Genomic DNA, 20,711 nt, shown 5'->3' with positions numbered 1-20,711 from the left:
TGTTGTAATTCGGGTATAAATTCATAGTGTAGTCATTTTGAAACAAAAAAAAAATGATAAAAAAAATTTCTGTTTTGATAAAAAATGAAAGAACAGTTTTTTATGGCAAGAGGTTGATTTTTTTGGTTTAAAAATTTCAGAATTTGAACGATTTTTTTTAGAAATTTTAGTTCCAAAAAAGAAAAGCAAAAAAGCCCGAACGAAATAAGGGCATAAGCTCTCAAAATGTTCGTATTTCGAGCAGTAAAAAAAACATTTTTTTTTCATGTGAGTTTATTTTTGGATTTAAACATTTTTTTGAGTTGGAATGATGGATTTTTATAAAGCTTGAATGCTTGATTTTGAAAAAGAAAAATCAATAGACCTAGAGATTCAGAAAAAGAGCAACTGTATTTAGCCCGAGCGAAGCGAGAGCGAAAATTTTTTAAAATGTGCTATTCAAGTTCCATAAAAGTCGGTAATTAAACCTCTTTATTAAGACTAAAATTTTTCAAAATTTATCGACTCAGCACAGTCGGCACATTTCGGCAAATTTGCCGAATTTTTATAATTTGACAACTTTGGTAAAGTGGTCCACCCCCCCCCCCAAATAGTTTCGTCCCTGATTCAACTTATTTTTTATCAAGAAGTTGAATAAATTGAAAGATATACCTACTTAGATGAAAAATGATTAAACATGACGTGATTTTTATGAGTTTTTCGGAATTCAGAAATATGAATGAAAATCAAAATATTGCCCGAGCAAAGCGAGGGCGAAAACAAAATTTTGTGGAATTTTGTTTGAAAAATATAGTGGTTTTTAACTATTTTAAACACAATTTTCGCTAAAAACTGAAATGAATTTGAGAAAAAATACATTACTTTACATTACTTACATTACCCTGAGCACACAGAATATAAGAAGTGGGCGGCGGCGTGGGGGGGGTCGAGGATGTGTATATGTTTTCAGAATCAACGTCATTGCCTTCCGTTGCACAATCATTATACCCCAACATGATTGAAATATACATATTTAAGGTAACATATTTTTTTTTTAAATCTTCAATTAATGAAATATCCGCCAAGTATTTTTAAAACTTTTATAACACCTATTCATTTACCTAAATGATGCATTCTACAAGATCACAATAGGTAATATCTAACAAAAGTGAACAACATTCGACCATCAAATTCCAGCTAGATCAGTCGAGAACTAAAAACGATTGTGATTTATTCATCACCCTATACACCTATCTAGCATTTCGATTAATTTACAATTTGAATTGACCGTACTCCTCCACACCGCACTCCATCGTGTTTAGGTACTCAAAAGGATCGTATCTCGTCGTTTACGAACCTTAAACATGTCTATCTAACGCCTACCTTTTTTTTTCATCTTCTTCCAGAGAAGGTTTATCGAAAGCAGGAATAAATAATACGCGCGGCCAACACCACCCCTGCACCGTAACAACTGCTTGAAAAAAAAATACTTTTAATAAGAATAAAAGGAATGAAGAATGAAAGAAAACGAAAAAAGATAGAAAAAAAAAAAGATCGAGGAAAAGACAACGTTAATTTACTTCCTGGTTATTAAAGGAGAAGGCGAATCCTTTTTCATTGCTGCATTCTGCGCGCGGTGGTTGTGTGGATTACCTTTGAGAGGACGGTCTTCTACCCCAATACAACACGATGACCCAGCAACAAACTACTCACAGATACCGTTAAATGTTTTTCTGTTTTTTGCCTCTCTCTCCGTCTTTTTCTCGCATATTATCTTCCAGTATCACCTTTTTTTCTCCTTCTTGTTGTTCTTCATTCTAGAATACTATACACAGCACACGCTATAGACCTATAGGTGCGGTACGTGTATCTGGTACCTCTCTACCTACATATATTATGGTAAATATAAAAAAAAAATCCAACACCGCGACCTTCTAAAACAAGTTCAAGGGTAAACCACGTAAGAAATAGTCCGCTCGGTGCTCATCCGATTTTTAATGTTCGCCTACTGTAGTGAGTGTGTTTTTTTTTCTCTCTCATTCTAATACACCACGAAATACTTTCCTTTTTTTTTCTTTTTTCGTTTTTTTTTTAGAAACGAAAGTGTGAAATTACCGATCGTTAAATAAGGGAAAAAAATTCGATTTTACTTTTTTACCGTTTTTTTTTCCTTTCTTCCTTGGTCAAACTTGTTATTTTTGTTGTTGTAGCCGAGCTGCAGTTAGTTACGAATGGTGCAATGTGCTTGGAATGATTTCGTTTTCGAAAAAGGTTCGAATGTGTAGGGGGTAATTATCTAGAGGGATGGGATAATCACTGGACTCGTATTAGGCTGGAAATTAAAACATTTTTTGAATTTTTTTTTCGAATATCAGACTATTATTTTGTAACGGGGTGTTTGAGAAGGGAGGGGGTAAAGAGCAGAAAAAAATGAAAAAATGTACCGCTCCAGATTGTATGCCCGTTCTGTTGAAGAAGGCAATTTAAGAAAATACGTTTCAAAACCAAGATGAAAAAAGATAGAGGAAAGTTCAGGTATTCTAAAATTATTTTTCAAAAAAAAAAAAAAAAACATCTAAAGTAACCTTTTTTTTACCAAAAAAGTAACCAGAAGTAATAAAAAATTCTCAGTTTTGCAAATATTTTCATCAATATTCATGCACTTAAATTGTAAGAAAAAATTGACAGGGGTGGGGGGAGGAGGGTAGAAACTTTTGGGTCATTCCATGCCAAATCGGCCAATTTTCGCACAATGGGTCTTGGATTTTTTTCAAAATCAGATCATGTGTATTGATCATCAAACGATGACGAATGACGCAAACCGGACATTTTTTCGATTTTTTTTTTAGCTGAGCTGTGGGGTTCAAAGTTCTCAAAAATGGCCGAAAATGGAAATTTTCAGTTGCGAATTAGTCCCGTTGTACGTGGAATGTAATTTTGAACTTTTTTTTCCAAATTGTAGTACTTTGAGTGGGTAATCGACGAATGATGTCGAAATCAGTGTTGCCACTTTCAAAAACGTAAAAAAAATCGATTTAAAAACTTATAATTTGAATACAACCACGATGTTCACGAGTTAAAATTCCGAAGAAATTCTCAGTTTTAGTCCTTCTTATGTAGAATAACTTATCGAAAAATTGGCCGGACATTTATTTTCGTTTTCGAGGAAAAAAAATTACGTTTGGCACTTATTTCAAAAACAACGTCGGAAACCTAAAAAATGAAAATTTTTGCATTTTTAAGATAGGGTAAATGTGCCTAAGTTTGCGCGCTTCCTAAGATTGCGCAGTGACGATTTCTCATAACCAGTAAGAGTTACAACATTTGATACCGCCTTTACTTGAAAGAAAAATCAAAATGACCATACCTAAAGATTTTTGGTGATGGTAGCACCAAGTGTTGCCAACTGACGAGCAAAAAACTTTTTTTTCAAAATTTTTTATAATTTTTCCAATAAAAGTGGCACGCGACAATTTTTATGGAAATGTCAGTAGAAATCTAAATAAGCTATTTTTAGATTCGTCATTGTCTGGGGATTATAACAAGCACATATTTCAAGTGTTTTCTGCTTTAATTAGGTTTCAATTTTTCAATTTTTTAAAAAAACACCCCTGTGCCTAAGATTGCGATTTTTATTTTTTGCTACTTTTCTAGACTAATAATGATACTTTTTGAAATTTTCATTAAGAATTCAATTCATTTGAATGAAATGACACCTTATATACGTATATCGAGTTTACTCCTTGTCAAAAGCTAGGGAGAAATGGGTGTAATGCTGGAAATTCCAGATATGAGCGCATTTCCAGTGCGGTTCACTCAGAAGTTTCAAATCCACGTTCATGTGAGACATTTGGTTTGCTTTCATCATAAATTAAACAATATTGACGAATTTCTATGTTTTTCACTGGTGCACAATCTTGGGAAGGTGAATGCGCAATCTTAGGAAGGCATATTCCTAAGTTTGCGCATTTGACTTTTTTTAGTTTTTGGTCAAAATATCAAAAACTAAATCGATTAAAAATTTTATTTCTGGCGCAAATCATAGCCAAATGTTTGAAGAACCTTCTGTACAAATTTCAATATTCTAGCTCCTTTTCATAAAAAGTAGTGGCTGTTTGAAAATTAGGTGCGCAAACTTAGGCACATTTACCCTATGTATTTTACCAATGTGTAGACGAACGTGTGAAAAAATCCCCCTCCCCACCAATTTGTCAACGAATTGACGACAAACACCATTTTTCGTGCAATAATTTCATAAGTGAAACATATTGAAAAAAATTTTCCGCCGTTTTAAACAAATGCAGAAACTCATCGTGCAAAAATCCGCCGATTTGACATGAAATGACCCTTTACAACATGAGAAAAAATCGATAAAACGATCAAAAAATTAAATCTTGAGCGTTCCGAACGAGAGGGAAACACTCCCCCCAAAATGTAGGTTAAAAAGTTGCGAATTTTTGGAAAAAATTGGATGAGTTGGAAAAAGTTGAGAAGCAATTGTGTGAGCAAGGAGAATCAGGGAATTACGAAAAACTATGGATTTTTACTTCTTGAATTATAAATTTTCAAAAGTTTTCGGCCTCGCTTCGCTCGGATCAGATCATTGTCCTTTTAGCTTCTCCGACCAAAGTTGAAGAGTGTAGAAAAATTGACTGAAATCCCCCCCTCCCAGGGTCTCTTTGGCGTTGAAAATTCTTACACTAAAAATGATTTTTTTTGTACCTAACAAATTGTGAATTTTCTAAAGCTGTTCAATTTGGTTTTCATACGTTAAAAAGCAAAACAAAAAAAAAAAACACGAAAAAATTGAGAATTTTTGATTTTTGATTTCAGTCCCAACCTTTCAATAGAACAATTCAAATTTTTTGTCAAATACATATCTATATAAAACCATCGTTTTTGAAGATCTAAAATTATCCAATATTTTTGTTCCCAACTGATCCTTCCTAACTGGATGGGGGGCTGGGGTAAACAGTTAAAAAAAACCTGGCGAAAAAAGTTGTGAATATTTCAGTCCCCCCCCCCCCCTCCGACACTGAAACACATCACTTCGTCAAGGCTCTGAATAAATAATTTTATTCAAAGTAACCAAAAGTAACCAACCTGGTGAAAAAAGTAATCAAGTTAAATTTTTTTCTGAAGATAAAAAATTTGAAATTATGTCCACGTACTTTTACCCTGGGCAAGAAAAAAGTAATATTTCAAAAAAATCATCATCTCCCCAAAAAAACGATCTCCTCTACCTCGATGACTTCGAAACAAAAATGATAAATATTTTCATCATATTATGATTTCGTCCCCTTAAAAACTTCCACCATACATCGCAGTCCGTTTCCTCCCCTCCAACCCATCATTATATTAGCTGCACCAAACAAACTGCAGTTTTTTTTTCTTCACAATACCTCGTATTAATAATCTCGTTCGATTTTAATCTTCGGTCTATTCTCGAATGTGGATTTCCATTCAACATCGAACACAGGTTGAAATACATGAATAGGTGTAATCGAATTCTGAATGAATACACAGCAGCCAGCAGCGGACCAACATCAGGTTTGTTTGAAATAAGTGATATAAACTTTACTCCCTAATTGCCTGTCATCCACCGTGTAGATAGAGGTACTTCCTGTTCAGAAAATTACTCGTATTCTCATTTTTCACGCGATAATACCATTTCAGCTTTTATTTTCCATTTTTCCCCCTCCGAGATAAACTATACTTGCATGTAATCCATTGTTACCGGACGCATTATATATTTTCAAATTGATTGATTTTTATTTTTAGCCACTTGTTTGCTCCTCTTTTGCCCTGATCCAGCGATTGTTCATCTGCTCGTGATTAATATACGAATGAGGCGTGCGAAATCGACTCTTTTCATAGCGCCAATTGTAAGAATAATTACGTATCCAGGCAGCAGGTTGGTAGGTGGTAACGTTTGCAAATTGCTAATGGAATTTATGTATTTTAATTCTACATAACGAAACGTGAGTGTTTTTTGATTAATATACGAGCACTTAATTTGAGTGATGATCGAATGCTTGATTAAATATTTCAAAAAATTTCAATTGTGTGGTGTTTCAGCAAGGGATTAGAGAGCTCAGGCCCTCATAGGACCCTTGGTTCTCTCAAAAAGTCAATTTTTTCCTTTTTTAAAAAAAATGAATCTACATATTTCGTCACAAACCACTAAATGAAATTGATCTCTTCAACTTTTGCTAAAATTATTTCAAAATGAAACCTGAAGTGAAGCAATCTCCAAAGTGTGATAAGTTTTTTCCTAGGATGTTTGTTTTTGAAACGTTTCAGGCAAACATCAAAAACCTCTACACTACAGGTACAGTTATTTTTTTTTTTGTTGAGAGTCACCACAATATTATGTCGGTTGTGCACTCGATTTTTACCATTTCAAACAACGTCATTCATACACTTCCCACCTCGATCCAAACCAGCCACGCTGAGCCTAAATAAAGAGCAAGCAAAGATTCCTCATCAAATGAACTTTGAAGATTGACCTCACCTCTTCGTGTCCTCCTCCTCCTCCTCCTCTTCTTCTTCGTCTTCTACATATACGACGAACTTGCTCGTGCTTATATAAATCTGCTCGTAAAAATCGTACTCGAGATTCACTATACCTACATCCACAGCGCGTTCTTCCAGCAGAATAATGGCTCTAAGTGGAAACCTACTGCAGTTATTACCAAGGAGGTGTTTATAACGGTAAAATAGCATCTATATTTACATTGTATAAGCATCTATATATTCGCGCAGATATACAACACGTATAGGATAGGTACTATACAAGTACATAAAGTATACATAGGCACACTATAAATACGTATAATCAGCGGAAACTGGTTACATGTATAGAATTTGCCCTTCTTTTTTTTTTTGGTTTTGTTTTTTGTTTATTGTACCCAGTACTCCTCGATACGACACAGAATGATGGAAAAATGCAATAGTTGCAATCGTATATGATAACCAGTTGTGCACCTAGAAATCTTTTCAAAAGCTAGGAATCGTATTTAAGAAACAATGATGGCTGAATTTGTTTTTACAGGAAATGAGAATCCTAAAAATCACTTTGATAAATTTATAGTTTTATACCATTGAAAATAAAGACGAAAAAAATACAATAGCCTACGACAGGTGAAAATGACCAGGCAAATTTTTCCATCAAAATAACAAAATACAACATTACAGCCTCAGTCAAAGTGCAAATTGTTCTTAAGAGCCAAAAAAAAAAATACTTGCACCCTTAATTGACATCTACACTTTTTCGAATGATTCGTGACTTTTTTTGGATTTTTTGGCATGGGTTCCCCAAGTATAGGTAGGTACATGTAAGTAAAAATTGCAAAATTTTATGATTTTTGTGTTGGGGGGGGGGGGTGGAGTTTGAGTTTGTTAACCGAATAGTTGAAACATTAATCCACCCTCTCCTCCTCACTCGAGAAAATGTTTAAAAAAATTAGTCAAAAATATCTGCACTAGTTTCCTTTAAATTAGGTGCTGAACGTTCAATGCGACAAAAACCTGCTCCTTAAAAAACAATTTATTGCTTTCAACTTGAAATTTTTCCACACATACGAGTAATTATCTATAAGGTAGGTATCCGTATCACATCAAAGTTGAGAAAAAATTCCCATATCGAGGCTAATTTCACAATTTTAACGAACTCAATAAACCCCTTCGAAGAAATCGCGCAAATCAACGTGGAAAAAAAATAAAATTTCTCTCATCTCGATAAATAGTTAGGTACCATAAAAAAACGACACGTTGGGTTTTTTATGACTCATACCTGCTCTTATTTAGGTTGTCAAGTTTCGAAATAGTCTCTAATGAAATTAAAAGTGAAAATACTCGTAAACGATCGAAAAAATAACTCGTGTGTATTAGGAATTTGTGGCAAAATGCTTTATTGACACAAACTCGTATACAGGTTGTAATATCGATCGATATTCTAATACTATACAGTATGCTAAGATAACGATTTGGAATTGAACAAATCGCTAGAGAAGACTTTTTTAAAAAATTTATTTTACAGAAGAAGTAGCGATGCTACTTGCTGTATTTCACATTTAGAGATTTCATACGGTTTCGATTTCTTCGACTGTACTCGTAAGTAAGTAATTATAATTTTTCTAACATTCTCATCACCCTGGTGATGAATTTCTGAATTTCAGTTTCAGCATTCCATCGCAGATAATTTTCTTTCTCCTTACATTCTGACCAGATTAGGATACAGAAAATAAATGTAATTCGATTTTCAGCTACAAAGATCCTTCATATCCGAACTTTTGAATTTGAACCAAAACTTTGATAATCATGAAGTTTAGTATCCTATGTACGGCAATTAAGGGCAAAGAAAAAAATTAGAAGGGAGAGGGAGGGCGATTAAAATTTTTAATGTCTGAGGTAAAAAAATTTGCTTTTTGTAAAAAGCAATGTTGTTTCAACTTCCTGAATTTTAATTTTCGAAAAATTCTGCTCCAGCTTCGCTCTGTACGGTTCACTTACGTTTTTTAAAATGAAATTTAAAAAATATCATATTTCAAAAATTCAAAAAAAGCCAAAAAAAATAAATGTAAATTTTTAAGATTTTGAGTTTTGGTGAAAAATTGAGTAAATTTACTTACGAAGATTCTTCAAATCTCTACCAATTTCTTTCACTTCAAAATTTAAAAAAAAAAAACAAACATATTTTTCATTAAAAATAATTTCAAACTCGTGCGATAAAAATCTGAATTTGAACGAAAATGGGGAAAATTTTCAAAACAAGGTTTCTGTAAATAAAAACAAAATTTGTCCTGTTCATTATTTTTTTTTTCAAATATATAAATTTTTAGAGGAAATTTTCAACTTTGCCAACACGATTTAGCAGTCATGCTGTACGTGGATTTTGAATTTTTAGTTTTTATTTTCCAAGTCATCTCACAGTTTTAACTGGTGAACTTTTATCACACGTCATTTCCGAAAGAGCAAAGGTTTGGTTTATACAGAAAGAACAAGTCATCAACACTCGACAACCAAATTTCAAGCAGCTGAGATTGATTTTTCAATTTTTTACAAATTTTTGAAACCATCTGAAAATAAGGATTAGGGGAGAATAACAAAAGAAGTTTAATTTTTTCCAACCAATTTAGATTAATCCAGCCTGATCTCAAAACCAAATTTCGAGCAGCTAATCTAATTTTAATGCTTCACAAAAATGTAAGTCTTGACTCGTGAAGAAGAATAAGGATGCAAAAATTAGTCCATGCGCTAAAGTCGACCTCCCAAATTCACCTTCTATAATTATGATTCTCAAACTGATCTGAAGCATCCAGCAAAAGATGACTTCTCTGCGGCTGAAATTTCTGCAGAAGCCTGACCCTAACAACGCTGAAATCAACTTTGGGAGCTATAAGGCTAGAAATTCACTCAGGAATCCGCCAGAAGTAGAGTCAAAAAGTGAATCTGTTTTTTGGAAATCATTCCAGATTCCAGAATCACTTATTTTTACAAAAAAATTTCTTCACCCCCCCTCCCCCCAAGCAAGACACTTTTTTTGAAAATTTAGAAAAATTACCACTTTTATACCAATTTTAAAATTTTTTAAAATGTTAACATTTGAAAAGCTTTGAATGAGGAGAGAACAAATAAAAAATTTCAACGATTGATTTAAATAAATGATTTTTGGCAACAGTGAAAAAAAGTAGGATTTTAAACGAGAAAAGATTTGAAATAATTTAATTGGATGGATGGAGGGAGGAAGGGAGGGAGGGAGGGAGGGGCGGATATGGGGGAGGAATTGATTCAAGTTTAAAATTTTTAACTAGAAAAAATAATTTAAAAAATCCAAACTTTGAAATAGAATGAAAAGAAATGGAAAATTTTATAAGTAGTTTGAATTTTAAAATCGACTTTTTCACAATTTTGCAAGAGAATACGCGTTTTCGAAAATAATTTCAGCAAAAACAAAAATTTCATCTGAAAATTCATAAAACGCTTCAATTTTCAAGGGTGGAGGGGGCAACATTTATTCTAGACAATATTTTTCAAGATCAAAATTTTCAACAAAATTCTAAAAAAAAAGTTGTCAAGAAAAATTTTAAATGGGAGGAAACGAATGGAAAACTTTGTTTGAAAAAAGTGATCTTTTGCAATTTTGACACAAAATCAAGCCATTCAGCAAGGATTTTTCAAAAATGACGCAACTGAAGGGATGAAGAGGGCGAAAATTCATTCTAGTCGATATTTATGTTTTTACAGAAACCCTAGAATAATGTGGGAAAAAATAAAAACTCACAATCAGGAAAAACCAGAAAAATAAATGGAAAAGTTGAATTTTGATGTAAAAAAAAAAAAAAAAAAAAAAAAAAAAAATAGAAGAAAGGAGAACTTTAAGGAAAAAATCTTTTCATACGTTTCAAGGGGGAGAGGAGAGTCAAAATTCATTCCATTCAAAAAATTATCGAGTTGAAATTTTTCCATAAGAGAACTAGGTATTTACATAGAAAAAAAAATAAGAAAAATTGAAAATACTAAAAAATACATCAACATGGTATCTAACGGATTTTTTTTTTTGTTAAAAAAATCACTACTTTTTTCACTATCTTTTTTCAGCCAAATTTTCAGAAATTTCTCCACTCGACCCCCCCCCCCCCCACCACACACGATAAAAAATGAACAAAATCACATTTTTCACAGAAAAACTTTCAAAACAATTGAAATTTGGTGAAAATTTGTACACCTATCACAAAGTATTTTTCAATTTCATCAAAGATAATTTTCTTTTTTAATGATTTGAAGTTTTTCATTTTTTCACTACCGTTTTCACTACTTTCACTACTTTTACCAACTGTTAGATACCCTGAATTTAATTCTGAATTTAAAAATTCAGGGAATCTAATAAAACTCCCAGACAAAAAATTATGACTTTTCATGACCTACTTTTTCACATTTTTACCACATGAAAATACCAGCTCCCCCTCCCCCCTCCAAAAAAGTTGAGTAACTTGAAACTGCGAGGAAATTTTTTAAAAATTTATATGCAAGTAGGTATTTTAGTTTTTTTATTTTTCTGATTTTTCCAACAAATTTTTCATTTTATGGGCTTTTAAAAAATTTTCAAGTGTGTTTCGAGCAAACTTCATGACTTTTTATGACTTTTATGACCGTTAGATACCCTGAAATTCCATTGAAAAAAAACGGCGGAACTGTAGTAAAGCCCCTTTACATTTTCCCCTAAAAAGCTAATTTTTCAAAAATTCCAGCATCAAATGCTCAATTTTCATCTCCTGTAGCAAACATCCTCGAAAAAAAAATCAGTAGCAATCTCAAAAACTACAGTCACAACTAGAATCAGTCATTTTTTCAACCAACCTCTTCGTTCTTCTTCTCTTGAAACACCATCACATTAACGACAACTAAATACCATCTCCAGCTACAGTACAAACCACGAGAAGATCGTAATTTTCTCAAACAAATTTCCAGGTATCAATGAAACTGCCACTCCAAGGTATCCAACTATCCACGCACGATAGCCGCGAAAAAAGTCGACATATGGTAGACCGACCTACACAACACTTGAGAAGAATGGACGATTTTACGGTTACTTCTGAGTAATGATCTGGCAAGAAGAGGTAGAGTGACCACCTCACCGATATTCAGGCACGTTGGTCGTGTCTGTCCATCTCTGTCTTGTCTTCGTTTTTCTTTCTCTGCGGCAACAACAACAACAACTACCAACCAATTCTGGTAAAAACGTAAACGTACACACCACACATTACTCGAAAATGCATAATACCTATATACCAAAATGGGGATAAATAATATAGATAGAATGGAAGCCGTCACCTAGTGAGCGTGTGGTCTGCGTCGAAGGGTGAAGGCAAAAGGTACAGTTCGGGTTCGGTTGGGAAAAGACAAAAACACAAAGTGACTACAAACAATTGCTACATTATTTACACAAATAGAGGTACCATTCTGTTGAGAGAAGACTGGAAGAGCCGCAGAGTGTAAAGCTATGTAACTCGGTTCTCGTTACATATTGTGCTTGACCGTAACAAAAGCTCGAATAACGTTTCCTATTATTTCGGCTTTTGTGGATTTTTTTGTTTTTTCCCCATTCTTTAGTATTTTAATGTTTTGTTTGTTTTCAATTTCCTTTTATTTGCTTGTGGCTTGGCTTGGTGTAACTCGCCGAGAGGCTGGTTATATCCGACGCGACCAGGACTATACGGTGAGATGCCCCTCTCAACCAACACACGTATAAATACCAAATAGTTAATTTTTTTGTACATGCGTGCTTGCGTGCGTCTGTGTGTGTGTGTGCCCTCTATTATACTCTCTCTCTCACTCTGCGGTATATACGCTCCAGCAGCAGCAACAACAACAACAACAATAACAACACCACGTAAGAGAAATACCTCTTTAAAACTAGATGACCTAACGACTAAAAGTCCCGTTAGATATTTGTCAATGTCTTACACATGACCTTCGTGAACATATTCAAGGGTAGCACGTGAACGAATAACTTGCTACTCGCCACTTGCTACTCTCTCATTCTCATCTCGAGATAGTCGCGCGAGCGATATGCAGCCTGCTAGCCATATCTCCCATCTCACCGGAGAGTTTATAAACCTGCACTTACCCTACTTATAGTACACAACCTATGGTATTTCTCCGTACATTAAGTTGATACGTACGTCTTGATATCGTACATACGACGAGTACATACGCTTATAAAAACTCGTGACGAGTTATTCGTACGTACGTACGTATACCTTGGGTACATTTTTTTCCACATTTTTTTCCCCTCTATCTTACGCCTTATATATTTACACTTTTACTGTCTTCTTTTTCTTCCTCTCGTCCATTCGTTTTCTCTCATCTCTCTTTCTCAGCACAAGCTACATAGCAGCTTAGCTACATCTATATAGCATATCTGCCCATACATACGTACAGTTTGGTACAATCTTCGTATGTTCGCGTACACTTTATACCTCCTGTACGGTACCTACTATGTCATAATATAATAGTCACTTTCCCTTTTTGCGAACAGAACGCACAACAGAGAACAGAACACAACCGAACAGAGAAAGTGTAATCTAAACGTTGATGCAATGGCTCGACTTTTTTTTTATCAGCATCCATTTAACCAAGATTTATTTCTATTTTTGCTTCGCTTTTTGTTTTGTTGTGATCTCGTTACGTTTTTTTCTTCTTCATCTTCTTCTTCATCTCTCCTTCACTTTGGATTTTTTTACGACACCAGAACAATACCCACATCGCGAATTCCTCGGACTATTTTTTTTGTCCCAGTCGCCAAAATCAAATTGTATTTTGCTCTATTGTAAAATAGCCCGAGATAATAATGAAGCAAATATTGGTGTAAATAGGGTGGTTTTTTATCTCGATGACCATGACCGTGACATGTTGAAAACGAACGCGGTTTTCTTGTCCAAATTTTCATTTCGATGGATTTACGACGATGAACTGGGTCCTTTCAGTTTTTTGTTTTGTTTCGTCGTTTTTTTTTTTCATTCTTTCTTCTTCTTTTTTTTCAAGGCGGCTCAGTATGATGTGGTAAAAAAAGAACTGTCCGGTGAATGAAAACGACAGGATGTGCAGGTTTGTACAGCGTGGATTGTTTTTTTGTTGGTCAAAAGGCAATAACGAGATTCAAATTGGCAGATTTTTTTAACGCGAAGGATCATTGTAATATTTTACAAAGGGGCTTTTTTCCCACTTTAAATGCAAAATGTTTGCGAGAATTGTTGAATAGATGCAGAATGCTGCTGCGTTTGTTTACCTGTCCTATACCTATATAAGAAATTCTGCAGAAAATTACGTATACGCAGATTTTACGATTATTTGTACACGATTTGAGGCGAGTTCGCAAAAACTAGAAAAAAGGCTATAGTAGAGTCCATTTTTTCTAGTTTTTCTGCAGTCTTTCTCTGTACTGATGAAAGATAATTTTATTTAAAATTCCTCGACGCGAAGCATATCAACCTCCAAAATGGTGTGACCTCAAAAATACGATTTTCACATTTTTCTGCCCTAAAATGGCTCTTATTTGCAATTATTTTGCATACGTAGAAATTCGATGTTTTAATTGATTAAATAATCAAAAAAAGAGTAAAACCTCGAAAAAACATCCTGAAAATTGATCGACACATAACTTGAATAAATCTGAGAAATCAGGGGGAAAATGGAGAAATTAATGTAAAAATGGTTAAAAATTGTAAAAAAAAATATAATAATAAATGAATATGAATTTAACGAACTGTCTCAAATAAAATCACCAGAAATTTATGAAAAAAATTATGAAAATATTGTTCAAAATATAAAAAAAATTGGACAAGTACCTAATGTGTAAAAATGACTGAAAACGATATAAAAATTTTATGAAATTTACCAAAAAATGATGAAAATGACAAGAATAATCTCGAAAAATCCATGAAATAACGCAAGAAATATCAAATAAGAAGAACGATTAACATTTCAAAAAATCGGAAAACGATACTAAAATATTGTTGAAAAAGAAAAAATAATCAATAAAACAAGTATTCATATTATGAAAGATTTAGGAAAAAATATAGTCAAGTCCACAGTGAAATTACTGAAAATTAACTATGAAAAAATGATGGATCGAAAAAGCTGAAAATTAGTATAATTATTATTGTTCAAAAAGCGAAAGAATCAGCTAATAAAATTCTCAAAATTGCTTAGAATTTACGAGAAGTTGAAAAAATTCACATCAAAATACAGCAGAAAAATCACACAAATCTCATAATTTTCAAAAATTAGAAAATCTCTAAAATTGACACATGCAAATAAGATTGAAAATTTCAAAATAATTCTAATAAAATGAAATCAAAATCGGAAAAAATGATCAAAGAATTCCCAAAAATTATAAAATTGTCCAAATTTTTATCCTACAAAAAAAAAAAATAAAACATTGAAAATAACATCCAAATTTGCACATCAGAGTCGATGGCGAAACATACCTACCTATAAAACATGGGCAAAATTCTCCAAAATCAACAGGAAGTCAACAAAACGAATTAAAAATGGCAGAAAATACTGTAAAAATTAAAATTACCAAAATAATTGCAGATTATTGATTCACTGATAACGATGATGTTGAAAAAATCAAGAAAATTGCCAAATATCATAAGAGTTCTGTGAAATATCGCAAAATATAAATAAAATAGCTTAAAATCGTCAAAAAACCTGTAAAATTGACATAAAAGTAAATGAAAACTGAATGATACACTGAGATCCCTTCTAACACCTTACAGTACATCAAACTTGGTAAGCTGATGCAAGAATTCCTTAAAATTACTGAAAATTTTGTGCCGATTTGACCGTCTGACTTGGCAAATTTTGACCACTACAAATTTGACTTTTGTATACGTATCTAATATTTCACAAACTTTTTCAATTTTTCTCACTTTTTGCAAAATTTAGAAAATTTTTGAAATATTTCACATAATTTCGACGATATTTAATTTACTTTTCAGTCTTCAATTTAGAGCTAATTTTTTACCCAAGTTTCTGATAATTCCAAACAATTTTTTGATATTCTGAAACATTTTCGAAATATTTTTCAAAATGTCACCATTGTTTTTCATTTTTATCCATTTTGTATCAATTTTACCAATTTTTAACGTTGATTTCAACAATTGGTAATATTTGAAAAAATTTTATCAAATTTTCTTCAATTTTCAATCATTTTGAAGTAAATTTCGCCCTCATGTTAAGATCCGATTTCACCACCAAACGAGAAATCTTTTTTGTAATTTTTCAAAGAATCAGTGATATTTTATCATTTTACTCGTACTACTAATTTTCTACCATTTTCATATCAATTTAGCCAACTTTCTGAAAATAGAAAAACACTTGATGAAATCCGATCAAAAAACTCTGTCAGACAACAGCATTCAGGAAAATGATTTGACCAAAAATTGAATTCATTGTTCAATCAAACCGTTAAAAAATTTTAGAATTCCTGACAACATCAAACAGATGCAAAACATTCTTAGATTCATGAAAGAAATCAACCTGTCAAACCAAATCTAAATTAAGCCCTCGAAACTGGGAGTAAAAATCCTGGCAATTATACACGCCCAGTATGAAAAAATGTAAAAAAAAAATTACGTAAAAAAAAATTAATCAAACATTAAGTTCGTATTAAACTAAATCAAACTCTAGAAAAAATTCAACTGAATCAACATTCAGCTAAAATTATTAAAATTGTCGACATGAAAACATAAATCTAACCAAGAAAGTTCATCATCGTCATTCAGACTAAAATTCTACGAAAGCGATTCATCGCAAACCAACACTATACATACACAGAATACGCGAACCGTAATCATTCATCCTCCCTTCTCCCTCCTTGTAGCCAAAAAAACGCGGCACAATAAAAAAAAAATAAATCGCAGACATTGAAATTCTCCGGTAGGAAGTTAAATTCACGTATTTCTCACTGTCGGGTTGTCGGGTAAACGCCAAAGTCAGCCAGGGCAATGCCCTGTTCATCTACGCGCGGTCACTACAGCCCTGCACAGCTGAATGCACAACACAAGGTTCATTTTAGCGTTGGTTTTTTTATAGTCGTACACTTGAAGCAGAGATATATAGACGTAAACCGTTTAATAAACCGTTATTATTAATCTATATTCGATATATTTTTCTAAAACTTAACGACCTTTGCGATAAAAATCTTGACCAAAATTTTTAATACCTATGCCTAAGACCAAGTTTATGCTTATCTCTGTTTCGTTCCTCTCAGTTGAATGATTCGACTATACGCCATCTAACTCACTTGATCGAGTACATTCTCAATCCATTCTATACCATTTTTTCCATTCAAATTCGCGTAATTTGACTCGTAAGTGTCTAAAGAACGGAGGCGCGGGGGGGGGGGAGACAGACGAGATGACTTATATTTGCCAAGTTTAGTGCAGCACATCAGCAGTATAAGTTGAAAATTTGTCTTTAAAATAATTACCTTTCAATGATGAAATATTCGAAGTTGTTTTGGAATCCGGAGTGGAAATTCTGTAACATGCAAAAAAAACAACCGTTAATGAACTGCAAAATTAGAAATTATTTAATTTAACCATAAAAGAATGAAAAAATCACATTAAATGAACTCGTAGAAAATTCATAAGTATTTGACTGTCTGGTGATTTCTTGTTCTTGGTGACAGATTCACCAAAAAATTCACCAAGTACAAAATCGATTACACGTAGGTAACCAAAAGGTAAAAAAATCATCAAGAAAAGAACAAATCATACAATTTGACCAGAACAAACGTAATTTTGATCTTCAATAGTAGAACGATTTTCAAAAAATTTTCAAAAATAAGACAAGTTTTAAAAAAAAATAGGATATTTTCTGATAAAAATGTTATAAAAAGGGACCACTTTCCAAAAATTTACTCAACATTTCAAACAAAATTTCAAATCATGAAATTTTTCAAATAAGTCTCAATTTTGCCAAAAAAAATTCTAAAATGAATCCATTTTTTAAGAAATTACTGAAAATGAAGTTTATTTGTTAAATTCTCACAAGTGAGGCATATTTTGAAAACAATTTCACAAATGAGGTAAATTTTCCAAAAATTTTCAAAATTTGAGACTACAAAAGGTTTTTAAAAGTTGAGTTTGAAAATGAGGCAACTTTTTAACATGCAAATAGTTTTCAAAATGAGACGATTTTCATAAAAAAAATGTTTAAATGAATCAGCAAACCTGTCAAAGTCTGAAAGGTTCTCAAAAATTGATCAATTTTTCTGATATGCTTTTAAAATGAAGCTTTTTTTTTAGATCTCAAAATTGGACCAACTTTTTTAAAATACATATTTTTCTAAAAAATGACAGTTTTCCAACCAAATCTTTCGAAATGCGGAAATTTTTTGCACAAATTTCGAAGAAAAGGAGGTATACCGCCAAAATTTCCAAAAATAAAGTAGGTACATTTTTTTAAAAAACTGAAATTGCGGTAAAAAAAGTTCTACAAAATTGGGTTATTTTTTTAATAAGCTTTCAAATAAAAAATCTTGAAAATGAAGAAGTTTACCTGCCAAATTCTCAAAAATGGCGCACATTTCCAAAAAATGTCATAGTAAATGAGTTGATTTTTCTAAAAAAAAATTTCAAAAATTGAGGCCAAAAGGTTCCCAAAAATTAGGAATTACTCTGATGAGCTTCAAAAACGAGGCTTTCTTTATACATTTTAAAAATGAGTTGACTTTTTCAAAGCGTTTTTCAAAATGAAGGAATTTTTCAAAAAATTTTCAAAAATGGAACAATTTTTCAAAAAGTTGTTAAAAATGTGGAAATTTCTACATTTTGAAAAAAAATCATTTTTTGAACTTTTTAAAAAATCATTCCAGAAAGTTCTCAAAGTTGTGAAATATTTCTGATAAGCTGGGCTGGGATTTTCATGTTTTTAGATATTTTTTTCTGAAAACTTTTTGAAGGCATTTCAATAACAATGTGTATCTTTGCGAATCATACAATTATGAGTAAAATGAGCCTAATTTGTATGAGCATATTCTTACCTAATTTTACCCCAATAACATAAATTGACATACATTGAAAACCAACTTTTTGTCAGTAAAATGCACTTTTTACATGAAAAAAATTGGAATTTAAAAAAAAAATTATTCTAGATTGTTTTTCAATGGCCTTTTTTGATGAAATTAATTAATTTTAATCAAATAAAAATACAGTTTGGTTTGCAGTTTTGTCATTTTCTTATTCTTCTTTCAAGACTCAGCATTTTGATACCTATAGCATATGCACATAATTTTTTGAGCATATTTCTGTCATATTTTGGACTTCAAAGCCTCATTTCATGCTCATAAAACACAATTTTTTTGGCTTAAAAATCCCAACTCTACTAATAAAGTTTTTTTATTTTAAAAAAAATGTTTACTTTCTCAACAGTTTTTTGAAAATGCTGCATTTTTGCCTAAAAAATTAGACAGTCTTCTGATTTATTCGACTTTTTTTGGGGGGAGGGGGAGTTAATAACTAAGTACAGACAATGAAAATAGTGTTGCAAAAATTTGTAAATTTCATTTTACTTTCAAATCAATTTTGTAAATTCATCCAGTACAAGCAATCTAAACAGTAAACACCTATTCGTAGCCATAAAGAAAATCAAATAAGCCCACATTGCTCTAGTAGTGTTAATAAATTGGATAATTTCTGCTACTACACGTGTTCGGTGAACCTTTCCTACGATGAATACTTCGCTTGCCCATTTCAAGCGTGGAACTATCTTCAACTCGCGAATGCAAAATGACCGAATGGCCATCATACAGCAATAATGCAGAATAGTACTGGAACGTTCGTTGGTCGTACATGAAATACACCAGATCAACTCGTTCGGAACGCATTTAGATAATCTTGACGAAAAAAATGTAGTTCTCGACTAAAAAATATTTCGTCTTTGGAGAAAAAGAAGACAACTAGTAGTAATAGTACATATAAGAAGAAGAGGAGTAGAAAAAAAAAGACGACGACGAATCGTGAGTTATTTAAATATCGTAGGTATTTCCGAACAAGTGGGGAAGTGAGCAAGGTTATTAACGACGGTAGAACCGTTATATGCGGGTATTGGGTATTATTACGTAGGTAAAGGTAATACGATCGAGCGAAGCGATACGAATAAAAAATAAGGAAACTAGTAAAAAGAAAAAGAAGAGGAAAAAACAACAAAAACAAAGAAAAAAAACAAAAGGCACAGTTATAAGGCAATAAACTCTGTTTAAAAAACTTGTTCAACGTTGTTGCTGGCGCTAATGCAGATGCAGAAGAAGACAAGGCACGCAGAATACAAAATACAGAATAGCCCGATGCCTGAGTAAGTACCTACGTAGATTAGATACACTCTATGAGTTTAATGTATGAGTAAAGATGTTTGGGGTACCTACGAGTAGTTTGCACCAATATTTTTATCAATCAAGGCATACTATGGAGCCATGATGGTGGCCAAAATGTATGCAAGAAGATCATTAAAATAATACACCAATAATCAATAAACATGGATGATGAGATGAAAATGCTACACCATCGTTCATATGAGCTAACTCAATGTACAAAGCGTGGTAAGTAATGATTCTATGTTATTGATTGCCAACGAATGGACGAGTTAACGATAACGAATCGTTTGTTCTGTTCGCTTTCACGAATAGTTCTCATTTTCGATAAAATCAAATTCAAACGCTGCTGCCATACAAGACACCTATTACCTACTCGTACGCGTACTTTTACTTTTCTACACCGAAATACTCCTAATTCGACCATAGATTTTGATATGTATCTATGCTATTTTATTTCAAGAGGTAAAATAACAACATTCAAGTTCGAGGAAGAATAATAAAGTGTAATGAAAAAATAACCATAAGTATGAGTTCATTCCCCAAAAATTTTCTAATTTCATTTTAAAAAATTCGAACCACAAAAAATGATGAAATTTTAGAAAAATTTGAATGCATCAATCATTATAAAAATATTTTTAAAACCACATAAAAACGCTTTTCAAAGCATCAATCATTTCAAAAACGATCCAAGACATTAGAAAAATCAAAAAAAAAAAAATAATCAAAAACTGATGAAATTTCATCAAATTTCCTAAAAATTACATTTTCAAAAGTAAGTAAGTGTGAGTTTTTACCAAAATTGACAAAAAATTCAATTTTCCTCCAAAATTGTCAAACAATTCAA

The 20,711-nt window shown here is 32.3% G+C and overlaps 1 long non-coding RNA gene across 1 annotated transcript in view; it reads right to left on the bottom strand.

Moving 5' to 3' along the window:
* The window catches only part of LOC135847106 (uncharacterized), a 135,900-nt gene that overhangs the window by 45,727 nt on the left and 69,462 nt on the right, over window positions 1–20,711 (bottom strand). The window contains exon 2 of the long non-coding RNA XR_010559085.1: window positions 16,982–17,031. This is a non-coding gene — a long non-coding RNA (uncharacterized LOC135847106). The remainder of the gene's footprint in view (window positions 1–16,981; window positions 17,032–20,711) is intronic.

This window comes from Planococcus citri, chromosome 5 (genome assembly GCF_950023065.1).
Source record: "Planococcus citri chromosome 5, ihPlaCitr1.1, whole genome shotgun sequence".
NCBI classification, from domain to species: domain Eukaryota; kingdom Metazoa; phylum Arthropoda; class Insecta; order Hemiptera; family Pseudococcidae; genus Planococcus; species Planococcus citri.
This window is presented reverse-complemented; position numbering and strand designations above follow the sequence as displayed.